Source organism: Octopus sinensis, linkage group LG2, assembly GCF_006345805.1.
Source record: "Octopus sinensis linkage group LG2, ASM634580v1, whole genome shotgun sequence".
Taxonomy (NCBI): Eukaryota; Metazoa; Mollusca; class Cephalopoda; order Octopoda; family Octopodidae; genus Octopus; species Octopus sinensis.
Genome location: NC_042998.1, coordinates 100,564,687 through 100,580,687, shown reverse-complemented (window position 1 = coordinate 100,580,687; position 16,001 = coordinate 100,564,687). Strand labels below are relative to the sequence as shown.

Here is a 16,001-nt window from a genome sequence, read left to right as displayed (position 1 = left end):
TTCGCTCCACTCATTACTGAATAAATAATGATTCATTGTAGTTAATTAGTTTGCTCTTTTGTGAACCACACCCTGCAATATACTTGAATAAATCTGCTTTTTTTACATTTATCATATAGAAATACACACACATAAATTTTACTTCTTCCTATCTAATTTTATATGTATGTGTGTATGAATGTGTGTGTGTGTGTGTGCGTGTGTGTGTGTGTGTGTGTGTGTGTGTGTGTGTGTGTGTGTACACAGGGTGCGATGAGTAAATTGTTACCATTTTATAATTTTAATTTCATGCATGTGCATTCCTTGTTTTTGATTTTGTCAACTACAGAGTATAGTAGTGTCAGTTGGGTATCATCTGTGAGAAAAACAGCACCATGACACAATTCACTCTGGCAGAAATTTGGAAACAACATGCTGTACTGCTTGGCATTTGCACCGGAAGCTCCAATATGAACAGATGGTGAACACACAGAATAACCGTTGGCTTGCCGTGTCCCCAAAACACAAGAGTGATAAAAATCATACATCCAAACAATATCATGGTGTTTGGAGTGATCACTTGTGATGGTGACATTATGACTCCTTTCATCTTCCCACATGGCCTCAAACTCAACACAGAGGCCTACATCAAGTGCTAAGAGGAGGTAGTGCAGCCCTGGGTGAAGAGGGTGGCTGCTGGAAGACCCTATGTCTGGCAACAGGACTCTGCACCATGCCACACAAGTAGGAGAACCCAGTCATGACTGTCAGACAATTTCTATGATCACATCACCCCTAACATCCGGTCATCTAACTCCCCAGACTGCAATCCTTTAATTATTATGTGTGGGGCACAGTTGACCAACAAAACTCCTTGTAACACCAAAGATGAACTGAAGGTATGGATTATGGCAGCATTCCCAAATTTAAACAAGGAGACCTTCCAGAAGAGTTGCAGGAGATTCCAGATTCGTTTGGAAACTGTGGTTGAAGCTAATGGCGATTTTATTGAATAAATTTACTCTTTAGTATTCCAAAATATTTTTATGTAATTTTGGTAAATATATCTGTTAAAATGAAATGTCAGTGTTATTTTCATTTTTGTGTAATTTAGACAACAATATATTCACTCCACCCTGTATACTAGCTTTGTAAGCTAGAAATAAATAAAACTAGTATACTTTGCTGGATGTGCAATGTCAGTGTGAGCATCTTGAGAGAAAAGTTGGGCATGAGAGGCATCAGATGTGGTGTGCAAGAGAGACAACTGCACTGGTTTGGTGATATGTATGGATGAGGACAACTATGTAAAGAAGAGCCAATCCCTAACTCTGAAGGGAGCCTGTAGAAGAGATAGACATAAGAAGATATGGGACAAGGTAGTGAAGCATGATCTTTGAACATTGGGCCTCACGGAGGCAATGACAAGTGACCAAGACCTTTGGCGATATGCTGTGCTTGAGAAGATTTATCAAGCCAAGTGAAATTGCAGATGTGACCGATGCCAGTGTCATGTAACTGGCACCTATGCTAGTGGGATGTGAAAAGCACCCATTACATTCTTGGAGTGGTTGGTATTTGGAAGGGCATTTAGCTGTAGAAACTATGCCAAATAAGACTGGAACCAAGTGTAGCTCTCTGGCTTACCAGTTGCAGTCAAACCATCTAACCTGTGCCAGCATGGAAGCAGAAGCTAAATAATGATGATGATGATATATATATATATATATATATATATATATATAGTAAAGATATATATATATAATTGAAGATGCATGACTCAGTGGTTAGACTCACTGGCTTACAATCATGCAGTTGGAAGTTCAGTTCCCAGAGAGAGTGAGAGATAGATAGATAGATAGATAGATAGATAGATAGATAGATAGATAGATTTAATGCACAATATATGGATTTAACTAATCTGGTGGTACTCATAAAAAAGCTCCTTTAATGGATCAGGCTACAAAGTACATAGTAAACCAAAACAAAACAAAGGAATGTAATGTATGGTCTGATGCACTTAAAATCCAGTAAATCAATTGGTAATGATTATTTCATTAGGAATATCTAAAATATATATTCATCATCATTTCATATTCCTTTTGGGTCATGCACAACATCTCACCACTTGTTTTCAATGTTCTTGATGAAGTTCAGTCTGATGAGATTAACCTTCACCACTTCTTTCCATGTCTTCCTCAGTCACCTCTTCAAGAGGTTCATTTACATTTGCATCTCTTGGCACATCTGCTCAGCTGTCGTTCATATGCATCACATCTCTATACCAACACTTTTCTGTCATCCACACTACATGTAATTCCTCTAATAGCTAGTTTTTCTCTCAACTCATTTGTTCTCCATTATCCAGTAGAACATTGCTCGCTTTATTTATTTTCAGCCTTTGAACATTTTTACTATTAAATACCATTCGATATCACATTTCACTTGCAAGCATCACGCACTTCATCTTTCAATCACAGTGAGAAGCTCTTTGTGGTCAGAAGAAGTAGCAACTCCCTAAACTTTTCAATCTCTTCCTTTGAAGAACACACTCCACCACTGCTAATTCAGTTAATCATCATAATCACTATCATCACCACCACTACCACCATCATCATCATCATCATCATCATCATCATCATCATCAACAACAACAACAACAACAACATCAATATCTAACATCTGCTTTCCATGCTGGCATGGGTTGGACGGCTTGAGAGAAACTGGCACAGTCAGGGTCCACACCAGTTTCCATTGTCTATTTTGGCTTGGTTTCTATGGCTGAATGCCCTTCCTAATGTCAACTACTCCCCGTGGCACCATCACCAGTGCTTTCTATGTTACACCAGCACCCATACCAATGCTTTTAATGTGGCACCTTGGTTTTAGGATCTCAATTTTAACGTGGGCAGATTACTTGCACACACACACACACATACACGATGGGCTTCTTTCAGTTTCCATCTACCAAACCCACTCACAAGGCTTTGGTCAGTCCAAGGTTATTGTAAAAATCAATTGCCCAAGGTGTCACACAGTGAGACTGAACCCAGAACCATGTGGTTGGAAAGCAAACTTCTTACCAAGCACCATGCTTGTGCATCTACTTATAAAGTCTTCCTTCTCTGTTAATTTGCTTGTGATCCCACTTCACCATTTGCGTATCTATAGTTTATAGCAGGTTCATCATCTGCTTCTTTTCTACATATTGAGCATGGCCATTTCCCAGATGACAGTTAAGTCCTGTCATATATCCTGCTTAGTAAAACCTCTCAATTCAAGGCCTTAGCTTCTGAATTTGAAATTTCTTCTCTAATTCTTTCATAATTTCAATCCTGCATAATTGGTCATAAATTCCTGTATTATGGCATTGAGAATGATATTAAACAAAATGCAGCTGAGAACCAAGTTTTTATAGGCACCTATCTTCATATCAAATTCCTCACTAAACTTATTGCTAACTCTCAACTATTGACAATATCTCTGTTTTTTTGGTTTGCACAAATCTCACAAGCCATTCATCTACACCTAATTTTCTTAGCAAACACTAAACTGTACAGCATGGATCTCAATCAAAGGTCTTCTTTAGGTCAACGAGTACTAGGTATAGTTACTTGCTTTTGGCTCAGTTACTTCTGTAGTTCTTTCACTAGAAGGGGGTACCACTCCTTAACACAAGCCTGAACTGCATCTTGTCTAAGCTAATTTTGTTTCTAACTAGTTATACTTTAACTCTCTCTTGCTTTCAACTTGGTACATCAATTCAGTACACCTCTTTCATTACTTCATTCTAGAGTAGTGCTCCACAATTGGTATGCCATGGCACACTGGTGTGCCATGAGATGATGCTAAGTGTGCCACAGTGTAACCTGAATATAATTTATTTTCCCATACTTTTAGTTATATTTTTAGTTCAGGTATGCTGCTGAATTTTGAAACGAATATAAGTGTACCACAAGTGAAAAGAGGTTGCGGAGCACTATTCTAGAGTCTCTCCTTTGCCCTTATCATAACTGACAATGACCCTTTTGTGCCAGTAATTGGCAAGTGGCTATCACTCGTCCTACTTTCAACTATAGAGCTGTTAGTTTCAAAAGCTGGTTCCCTCTATTGGATCTACTCAGAATCCTCTCTGAATGCCTGTCTATTTTCCTGTCTGTCTGTCTGTCTGTCTGTCTCTCTCTCTCTCTCTCTCTCTCTCTCTCAATCTCTCCCCCTCCTCTCTCTCTCTCCCTCCCCATCTGCTCTCTTTCCTGTCTCTCTATCGCCCCCCTCTCTCTGTCTTCTTGACACACACATCCTCTTTGCTGTGTAGTCTCATTTAGAAACTTCTTGAACAACATTTAAACAATTTCTTCTTTTTGACATCAGTGATGTTAAGTGTGTTGCTCTCACTCCATAAGCATTTTCCCCATTGATGGCCCAATTCCCATTGATATACTACTTTGCAATTCAGAATTCTTCATGCCTCTATTCCTCAAAATTAGTAGAGAATAAGAAAAGAATAAACCCAAGTAATTAAGTGAGATTGTAGTCATGACCAGTGCCAGTGACATGTGAAAGGCACCCATGCCTGTGATATGTAAAAGGCACCAGTGCCAGGGACATGCAAAAGTCACCTGTGCCAGTGACACATAAAAGGTGGTGATACTGGGTACACTTGAAAGGCACTCATGCTGGTGACATGTAAAAGGCACCCATTGTGGTGACATGTAAAAGACACCTGTGCCAGTGAACTGTAAAAGGCACTCATGCTGGTGGCATATAAGAGGCACCCATGCTGGAAACAAGTAAAAACATCCAGTACACTCTACAGAGTGGTTGACATTAGGAAGGGTATCCAGCCATAGAAACCTAGCCAAAATAAATTGGAGCCTGGTGCAGCTCTCCAGCTTACCAGCCCCATTCAAACTGTCAAACCCATGCCAGCATGGAAAATGGATGCTAAATTATGATGATGATGATGGTGGTGATTTAACTGGAGAATGGCAGCTGATGCTCAGCCTGTTACTCTGGCTTTTTTCTTTTGACTTTACTTTGGTGGTTCAAATCATAGAGCCAGGATTATTTCAAGAAGTTTCTTTCATGATGTCTCTCTCATTTCACATTATAAGGTACCCAGGACAATTTCTAACTTCACGTCACCAATTATTTTTTGAAATCAGTGCTTTTGTTTTTGTTGCAATAAAATTCCTTATAGAATAATTCATTTTCCCCTTGTTCAGTACATACAAATTCAATATCTAGAACCTCCATAATAACAGTTAGTAAGTAAAAGAAATGAAAGAAACACAATGTGTGTATACACCTTGAGTGTGTTATTTTGATATCTTTTTAGAACAAAAGCAGAACAAAAAAAAAATCATTTCCTCAAGCCTAATCAGTTTTGCTTGCGACATGATTATTTGTAACCAACGAAATTAATTTTGCTCTGACAGATTTATAGTTGGGCCTGTGATAGTGGAGACCTCCCATATTCTCGGCCCTCGGACCATATCTCTGTTTACCACTATTGAGGCAGAGATGGCTATCTGCAAGTGTGATCCTGGTGAGTCAGAATGGCGCATCTCTCTTTCCAACCTTTGTGGCAATGCCTTTTCCATTTTTATCTGAAAGGACCATGAGGTGGTCTGAATTACAAGAAATGAAGAGAATGTAAAAATTTTGTACCTTACTAACCGTAATTGGATTTTATATAATTAAGACCTTCTATCTTGGGGTTAGTCGGGCTCATTGTGCATTGCAAAACTTCATTGTAAACCTTAATTTGTTGTTTTAATTCCTTTTCTTTTATTAAATATTTTCATCTTCACTTGTCAAATTCTAAACTGAAAGAAAAAAACCTAGCTTGCCATGGCTTGTTACCATCTTCCACTCATCGCATATCTATTTCTGGTTAATCTGCTTAGGTGTAGAAACTACCTCAACAAATTCCACCTGATCAATGCAATGCAAGCATGGAAGAGTGTGCATTAAAAACAGTGATGATGTCTGCGTTGATGATGATGCTGAATTTGTGTGTGTGCGTGTGTGTGTGTGTGTGTGTGTGTGTGTGTGCGTGTGTGTGCATGTATGTGCATGTGTGTACATGCATGTAATATAAACATTATATTCTTCTCATTTTAGTACTGAACATTTCTTGTGTTTGAATGCATTAGCATGTATTTGTTTCATTATACTACATACACACACACACACACACACACACACACACACACACATATACACACACATACAGTAAAGACCCCCTTTGGTCACGAATGACCATGAGATTGCACCTAGACTGTTCCCTTCTGAGGCACAGGTCCGGGCAAGGCTATTTGTGGAAGGCCAGCAGTCACCCATGCATACCAGCCTCCCCTCTCCATGCCACCAATATTATCCAAGGAAAAGCAAAGGCCAATATAGCTTGGCACCAGTGATGTTGAAACCCATTTCTACAGTGTCTTGCACAAGAACACAACACACAGCCCATCACAATTAGAAGCTTGATGCTCTAACCACTGAACCATATATATATGTAATATATACATATACTAGCTAACACACCCATCCTTTGAATGGTTTAAGTTGCTTTGGTGGTATTTTTTTCACCAAATAATTGAACTACTAGGAAGGTTTATGAGTAGCATGGCAGATTAACTGAGGAGCAGAAAACCAAATTGGAGTCTGGTTTTTGTAGAGGTCATTGCACTTTAATGATCATAGAACATACAATTTTGCAAGCGATGCAACGTAGAACTGCTGAAGTGTTTGGGTGTAGATTATGGATAATGACTACAAAACATAGTTGTTTTACATGAAAGTGAACTTTTTTGTCAGAAACAGCCACATGAATGTAAGTTTATTTTATTCAACAGCAAAGGAAGATATTTTTTCGGAGGGAAGTATGATTAGTATGTTCAAAAATGGCAATATAATACCTACTTGAAAAAGTAGAGGTAAAGGAATGTATTTGCCATGTGCTTACAGTCAGTGGCGGACTGGGTCTAAAAATATTGGTTGTCAGGAGACTAAGGGGGCCCATTCACAACTACAATGCTATCATTTAATTCATTTTTTTTTTTTTTGTTAAAAGTACTCTTTTCAACTGTCTACAAACACAGCTAGGCTAAAATAATTAATGCATTCTTCCAGGAGTGAATTAAAAATTCTCAAACTTGAGGGGATGGACCCCTTAGATACTAACACGGGCCCCTATATATGGATTCTAATGGTGCAGGGGCTCACTTGCCATCGAGCAAGCTGGCAACATGGCCGGTCTGCCACAGCTTACAGTGTATGACCACTCTGAAATTGACTTTAGATAGCGAAAAATGAAGACACAAAGAGTTTGACTTCAGTTCACAAATACTGCTTTGAATCTTTAGCAGTTCACAGTGAAAAGATATCACTTTGAAATATCATAATGGATGGGTAAATAAGCACCCTTAAAGTGGAAGGGAACATCAACTTTCAAGTAACTCAGAATAGGTAAAAGTAAGCTTGCCAAAGTTTAATGCAGTTTAAATATGGAGACTAAGATTGTTTGGTATTGAATATTCATCGTGTACAGTGTTCCTCGTCAATTTAACCACAGTCGCAGGTGGACAGTCAAAATGAATAAATAGACAAAATCCTTTCACTTTTATAATATTCTCTAACCAAGTAACATATCAATACACAATAACATATAAATAAACAATAAATCAAAAAAATGTGAAACAGATTAAAAAATATTCTCTATAGATTAAAAAAGTGTGGAAGACCTTACATACAAAAACACTATGTACATACAACGAATTAGAGAAAACCTCATGTAAACTACCATTTTTCCCTGTCTGTCTTGTTACATGGGAGCTCTGGGAAAAATGTTATAGTGCATGACCATCTTTGGGACATAAGTAATGTGTGTGTAAAGTTTGAGAATTATGGAAATGTATGTGTTAGTCAATATACACACACATACTGTGATTTACATAAACTAGTTATCATCTTCATCATCATCATCATCATCATCATCATCATCATCATCATCATCACCATTTAATGTCTGTTTTCCATGCTGGCATGGGTTGGATGGCTTGACCGGAAACTTGTAAGCTGGGGAGCTGCACCAGGTTTCAATCTGATTTGGCATGGTTTCTACTGCTGGATGCCCTTCATAACACCAACCACTTGAAGAGTATGGTGGGTGATTTTTACATACTGCCAGCATGGGTGCCAGTTATGTAACACCAGCATCAACCACAACTAAAATCTCACTTGGCTTGACAGGTCTTCTCAAGCACGATAAATCACTAAAGGTTTCAGTCACTTGTCATTGCCTTTGTGAGGCCCAACGTTCGAAGAGTTCTTTTTACGTGTCACTTGCACAGGTGCCAGTTATGTGACACTGGCATCAGACACAACTATATATATATATTTATTTGTATTGCTTTTACGTCCTGTTCTTGTCACTTTTTTTCTTTCCTTTTTTTGCCCCTCTGCAAAAGAATTTTATTTAATTCATTTTGCAGGAAGGACTGCTTCGGCCAAGATCGTGTTCTGCCCTTACCTTCGAAACACGCATTGAGTCGAACCAGGGGCAGCTGATGAAGGGGAATATTCCTTGTATTGTTTGTCTTGTACCCTGTTTTTTCGTTGTTAAAAAAAGTCTGTTTCCTTGTTTGTTTTTATGTTTTCATTTCTCGTTGTGTTCTACATTTATTTGTGGTGTCCTGTACTCATATATGCATGTATATATACATATAGATGTAGGTATGTACATATATGTATGTATGTATGCATATGTTTTATTTGTTAAATTGTTATTATATATATATATATATATATATATATATATATATAGATAGATAGATAGATAGATAGATAGATAGATAGATAGATAGATAGATAGATAGAAGTATTGGGGTTGATTCATTTGACTAAAAATTAAAGGCAGTACCCCAGCATGGTGCCCCAGCATGGCATGACCACAGCATGGCTTAACAGCAGTATGGCATGGCTGCAGTCAAATGACTGAAACACGTAAAATATATACTTATATATATAAACATTTAGCATGGAAAGCGGACGTTAAACGATGATGATGATGATGATGATATATATTTGGTAAATGAGAGATGGAAGATGGAAGATATAAGAATTTTTATTTATCACTACAATTGTTTTGACCCATCTAGCACTGATCCCTCATGGGTGGGATACTTAACAACTGGTTCAAGAGCATCCGACATTGCAGATGTGCCATTTTGAGTTATAAATAGATAAAACTCATTAAAATAACAGTTCCACAATGTATCTTCTCAGTTTGTGTAAAGAAAGGCAAGAAATTAAAGGATATAGATTCATTTATATAGAAGATCAATAATAGAATAACAGCTGCAAAAAAGAAATGAACATGCAATACAGCGAAAAATGTATTAAATATAACCTTTAACAGATATGGATGTGTAAACACCCTCATGTAGGTTGTATGACACATGTACACTTGCTCATACAAGCATCCATGAAGATGTAAGCTTACACACACACACATGTGGTTAGGCGCACATAGGTTCACATGGCAAATTAAATAGCTACTTGGTATTTATAAAAATGGGGAGGTTAGAGCTCTCGAAAGAGCTGTTCTTCACTCCTGCTCCAGAGCGTCGGCTGCGGGGTCATTCCGAAAAGCTCTATCTGTGACGATTTCATCTCAATCGAAGGAGAGGGGCTTTCTCCGTCCGGGTTGCAGATCCGTGGAATAAGCTGCCGGACGAGATGGTGAAGATGCCGACGAGCGCTCGGTTCAAAGTCTCCCTTGACCACAAGTGGCCTGAACTCTTTACACGAACACCACCCTGTACATAACTCCATGTCCCCCTACATGGCCTTGCTTTTTGCTTTTTGAGCCAAAAAAATTAACTAACTAACTAACATCCATACCTTAAGGTGAATTACATTAACAGTTACTCAAATTCATTCCCACTGTATCATGTGAAAGTGCATTTATATGCATGCAAGCATCTTGAGAGTCTTTCAGAAATTCTCTTAATGATCTTCTCATTGGTCTGCAGAATAGTCAGGGATTCCTCAGAACAAAGACAACATCTCCTGGAAATGATATTATATGGCTTTGCATGCATTTACTATGGACCAGATTATATTTTGCTTAATTCTATCTTCCTTAAGTTCCCTCACAAAATCAACCAAAGATGTTAAATGTCTCTTATTGATTTTCTTGAAGCTGGCGACATGGTTGTGGCAACAATTCTTGAGTGAATCAGCTGTTGCCCCAATGTAAACATACAACCCTTCCCATGTCTGAATGGTATATTTATATACAAGATTTGTAGTCATAGAGAGGTTCATCAATGGGCATTTTGATTTTTTTTCTGTATGAGCATTTATAATATTTATTTGTTTATATGGCAGTTCTGATTTTATTTTCCAAAGTTGTTACCATGTTAGCTATATCACAATCATTTCTACTATCACGGTTTGGCCATATCTCATGTTTTTCATTGTGGTTTACACCTCCTGTCTTGTTATTTTGATGTATATGTTTACTGGTTCCAGTAGGTGAGTTTTGAATTGTTGTTTCATTTTACTAAAGTTAATGCAGTACATATGCTGCTCTAAATTAATAAAGTTAGTGTAAGATACCTTCATGGTGTGTCTATTAAAAATAGCATGGTATCTATTTGATTTAGGGAAACATTTGTCTAAAGCAGCAAAATATTTCCTAGCGATCTTCATTGAAATGCTTCAGCCAAAGATTTGGTTGTACCAGAGGACATCATGATTCCAATATTTGTTCTAGTGTATTGTACACGTTTGGGACAATTTATTGAGTTATGAGCAGTAGAATTATTGTGTTGTGTGTGTCTATAAGTTTTGGTTAGTAATCAATTCTTCCTGGCCTGTATTCACCACAAGAGCTTGCCTAAAAGCTGCCTAATAGAGCAGCTTTTAACCTAGTATATATATATATACACACACACACACATATATATATACATATACACACACACACACATATATGTATGTATATGTGTATATATGCATACACACACACATATATGCATATATATGCATGCACACATGTGCATGTGTATATGTATATATTTGTGCATATTTGCACCTGTATATGTATGTGTGTATATGTGCTTATATGTATGTACTTATTTAAGCTTGTAGGTACATATGCTTGTTATAAAATAAAGTAAATTTCAAAAGCTTTTAATTCTTAGAGAATGACATCTTTTTCTTGTCTCTTTTTCCTTCTCCCGATTCCTATAAATGTATGTAAGAAAATATATTTTTCTACTTGTTTCTTTCTTTTTTTCTTCTTAGCTCTCTTTCTTTCCTAGATACAAATAGATAACTACTTCATAGTATTACAATAGTTTGATCAAGCTATTAAGGACAGGAGGTGTTGTGATCCACCTTAGTAAGCACATATACTATGCTGCAGAACATTGTTATTTCTCTTCTCTTCTCACCTTCTGCATGCAATGCTGAACATGAGAATAATACATAAATGTGTAAAGTACCATTTCTTGGAGTATTTATGATTGCAATAAATTGTTCACAATCTGTGGAAATCTACAGGTGGAGCTATTAGTTGCTAGTATATGCCAGAATAATAATAATAAATGCTTTGAATTTTTTTATTTTAAGCTGTTTTTTTTTTTTTTTTGTAATTTATTTTTTCGTTCATTATGATGCTTCCTTTTATCACCTAAAAGTTCAATAGATAGAAAAATTTATTTTGATAAATAATATGTAATAGAATTATTAAATGTTAATCACCAGAGATCATTTTCAAATATTACATAAGTATCATCATCATCATTGTCATACTTGTCATCATTGCTGTCGTTGTCGTTATCATCATCATCGTCATCATCACCATTGTCATCATCATCATCATCATCATCATCATCATCATCATCATCATTGTCATCACCATTGTCATCATCATCAACATCATCATCATCATCATCATCATCATCATCATCATCATCATAATTATCATCATCATCAGCAGCAGCAGCAGTAGCAGCAGCAGCACCACCAGCAGTGGCAGCAGTAGCCGTAACATCAATCATCATCATTGTCTTTGTTGTTGTTGTTGATGATGTCATCACTGTTATTACCTCTGTCGTCCTCTGTCTCCTCATCCTGCTCCTCTTTGAACAGGATTATTCAACATTCATTAATATATAAGGGAATTTTTTTGACATAAATGAAATATTTACAGACAAAGAATGCTACCTTAAAGAATGCTGCTACATTTTCTTTCCATTTTTCCAGATATTGTGTCACAGATTCTGACACTGATTTTGTTTTATTTGACTTAAATATGACATGAACTGCTTTGTTTCTATTTCTTTTCATTTAAGCTTCCTCGTTATAATTTACTTATCTATAAACTTAATCCATCACCAGCTTTAATGATACCATCTGGCCCTTGCGTACTTATAGCTAATCACATTCTGTGGCAATCACTTGAGTCTTGTTGCAATGTCACTGGTGCCAAGCTGTATCAGCCTCTGCCTTTCCCTTGGATAACATCAATGGTATGGAGAGGGGAGGCTGGCATGCATAGTCTTCCATAAACAACTTTGCTCAGACTTGTGCCTCAGAGGGGAACTTTTTAGATGCATCTCATGGTCATTCATGACTGAAGGGGGTCTATGGAAGGCAGACATTAAACGATAATGGTGAAGATTATTTATATATATCATCATCTTTTAACATCCATTGTTCATGCTGGCATGGGTTGGACGGTTTGATCAGGATTGGTAAGCTAAGGAGCTGCACCAGACTCCAGCCTGATTTGGCATGGTTTCTATGGCTGGATGCCCTTCCTAATGCCAACCAGTGGGTTCTTTTATGTGCCACTTGTGTAACACCAGTATCTGCCATGACAACGATTTCCCTTGGCTTGATGGGTCTTCTTCTCAAGCACAGCATATTGCCAAAGGTCTTGGTAATTTGTCATTGCCTACATGAGGCCCAATGCAAAAAAAGGTGCTTTTTATGTGTCTCTGGTACAGGTGTCAGTTATGCAACATTGGCATTGGCCACATTGCCACCATGAAGCTCAACACTCGAAAGGTTCTTTTTATGTGCCACTGGCACAGATACCAGTTATGTGACCCCAGCATTGGCTGCATTGCCTCTATGAGGCCAATTGCTTGATAAGTACTTTTTATATTCCACCAGTATGTGACATTGACTTCAGGTAGACTATGATTTCACTTAGTTTGACAAGTCTTTTCAAGCACTGCATATCACCAAAGGTCTTGGTCACTTGTCTGTGAGGCCCAAATTTCGAAGATCATGCTTCACCACCTCATCCCATGTCTTCCTGGGTCTACCTCTTCCACAGTTAAAGACTGGCACTGCTTTACACAGCAGTCCTCATCCATGACTATACCAGTGCAGTTGTCACTCTTGCACACCTCATCTGAAGCCTCTCATGCCCAACTTTTCTCTCAACACACTTACACTTTGTTGTACATGCAGACTGACATTGCACATCCAGCAGAATATGCTAGATTCATTTCTTTCAAGCCTACACAGGTCCTTGGTGGTCACAGCCCATGTTTCACTGCTGTGTAGCATAGTTGTTCACACACAGGCATCATACAATCTGCCTTTCACTCTGAGGGAGAGGCTCTTTGTTGCCAACAGAGGTAGGAGCTCTCTGAACCTTGCCCAGCCTACTCTTATTCTTACAGCTTTGCTCTCAGAGCATCCACCGCTGCTACTGACTTGATTACCTAGATAACAAGAAGCTATCAACTACATCTAGCTTACGGCCCTGGCATTTGACAGAGTCTATTTTCTGTACATTTTCACTGTTTATTGTACCTGTGTATCTTCTACACACAAAGCGTTTTTCCTAGTTAACTATCCTCTGATATTGCTGCACACACACACACACCACACACACACACACACACACACACACACACACACACAAACAACAAAAATTATATTACATACATATAAAAGGGATGACCACTAAGTGGACATCTATTATGCTAGAGGTAGACCCCATATGGTCTGACCACTAACAAAAGATTGTTATATATGTTGTATCTTTTCGTTTGTCTTGCTTGCTTACGTTCTGCCATTTGCTGAATTTTCTTGAGAACAATCTTTACTTAGTGGTCAGACCATATGAGGTCTACAGTGGTCAGTCCATATGGGGTCTACCTCTAGTATAATGGATATTCACTAAGTGATCATCCCTCTTATATGTATGTGCGTGTGTGTGTGTGTGTGTAAGAAAAGAGATGACAAAAGAATAACCAACTATCTTATGATGTGGCCTCACAGAGGCAATGACAAATGACCAAGACCTTTAGCAATATACTGTGCTTGAGAAGAAGACCCATCAAGCCAAGTGAAATTGTAGTTGTGACAGACACTAGTGTCATGCAACTGGCACCCATACCAGTGGCACACAAAAACACCCACTACACTCTTGGAGTGGTTGGCGTTATGAAGGGCATCCAGCCGTAAAAACCGTATCAAATCAAATCGGAGTCTGGTACAGCCCCTCAGTTTACTAGCCCTGGTCAAACCATCCAATCCATGGCAGCATGGACAACAGATGTTAAATGTTAACGATGATGATGAAGATGATGATGATGATGATGTTTGAGGCTCTGATGAAACTATAAGGTGCTATTCAGATACTCAACTGTTACTCCACTGCATCTTATGGTGGAAACAGTTGTAAGCTATTGCAATTCATGAGATAATTGACTATTCCTTTGTCATCTCTTTTCTTATTACTGCTCTGTACTCAACTAATGCTTTGCTCAAAAGCATACACATATTGAGTTCTATACCAGGTTATTAGTATTGTAATGCCTAAGTGATATGTGTGTGTGTGCACGCACATGCCATATTAATTGTGCCTGAAGATTAAGTTAAGGTAAAAAAAATCAAGGGTATATTCAACCACTGATAATATAACTTAAAAAAACAGGTCGTTTTTGCATTTGTGTGTTATACATAGTCTTGTCAAACATAGTGACATGAATTCAGGTAATAAATATCTGTGAATATAGTTCCATTAATTAAACAACTAGCATTCTTATTGGCAAATCCAGTGGAACATCCATTCACTTTATAGTCTTCTTTCTAATATTTTTCATATTATATGGACATAGCTGTGAGGTTCTAAAATTCTCTTCACAAATATGTGGTTCCAGGTTTTGCTCCACTGCAAAGCACCATGGACACATATCTTCTACTATAGTGTAGCAGCTCTCTGCTACAACTAGAACTGTCACTTGGAATTCCAATTTAGAATCAAGCCTAATTATGACTTGTTCTTTGAGAGAAAGGAACAACCAGGTAAATATTTACCAGCCTATCAGCATTGACTGGCATGCATCAATTAACAGAGGTGATCATTGAAGTAAAGTTATGTAAGCTTCTTCCAAATCATATTTTGAAGGTTCTAGAAAGCCTTGCCCAGTGTTATAAAAGCTGGGAATTTGAACCCCAGCATGTAAGCCAATCAAATTCTACATGGAACCTTGTCACTTTGTTCTGCAGGATGTGCTATCATTACCACCACTACCACCACCATCACCACCACCACCACTATCATTATCATCTAATGTCAACTTTTCGATGCCTGTCTGGGTTGGACAAAATTTACAGAAGCAGATTTTTTTATGGCTATATGCCCTTGCTGTTGCTAACCCTTACCTGTTTCCAAGGAAGGTAATATTTCTCCATCACCAAACATGTTTTTCACATATGACTGGAAACAAACAAACAACATTACTTATATGATGGTGATGCTTGTTTACTTGTCCTAATACAACGTATGCTGAAAATACATATTCAACAAAAGTAAATTATCCTCATGTTTTGATGTGAACATACGTCATTCCATCTAATTATCTACTCTAATTTCTTTTATTTCTATAATAATAAAGAGTACATGTAACATCACAGGTTTAAGTTGAATGTTTTCTTTATCTTTCAAATTTAGTAACTTCAGATATTATACAAATACA

At 37.6% G+C, this 16,001-nt stretch overlaps 1 long non-coding RNA gene across 1 annotated transcript in view; it reads left to right on the top strand.

The window, feature by feature from the left end:
* The first annotated feature begins 3,787 nt into the window (after positions 1 to 3,787).
* Positions 3,788 to 16,001, top strand: part of LOC118761039 — a 15,608-nt gene continuing 3,394 nt past the window's right edge. The window contains exons 1-2 of the long non-coding RNA XR_004997119.1: positions 3,788 to 3,947; positions 15,940 to 15,945. This is a non-coding gene — a long non-coding RNA (uncharacterized LOC118761039). The remainder of the gene's footprint in view (positions 3,948 to 15,939; positions 15,946 to 16,001) is intronic.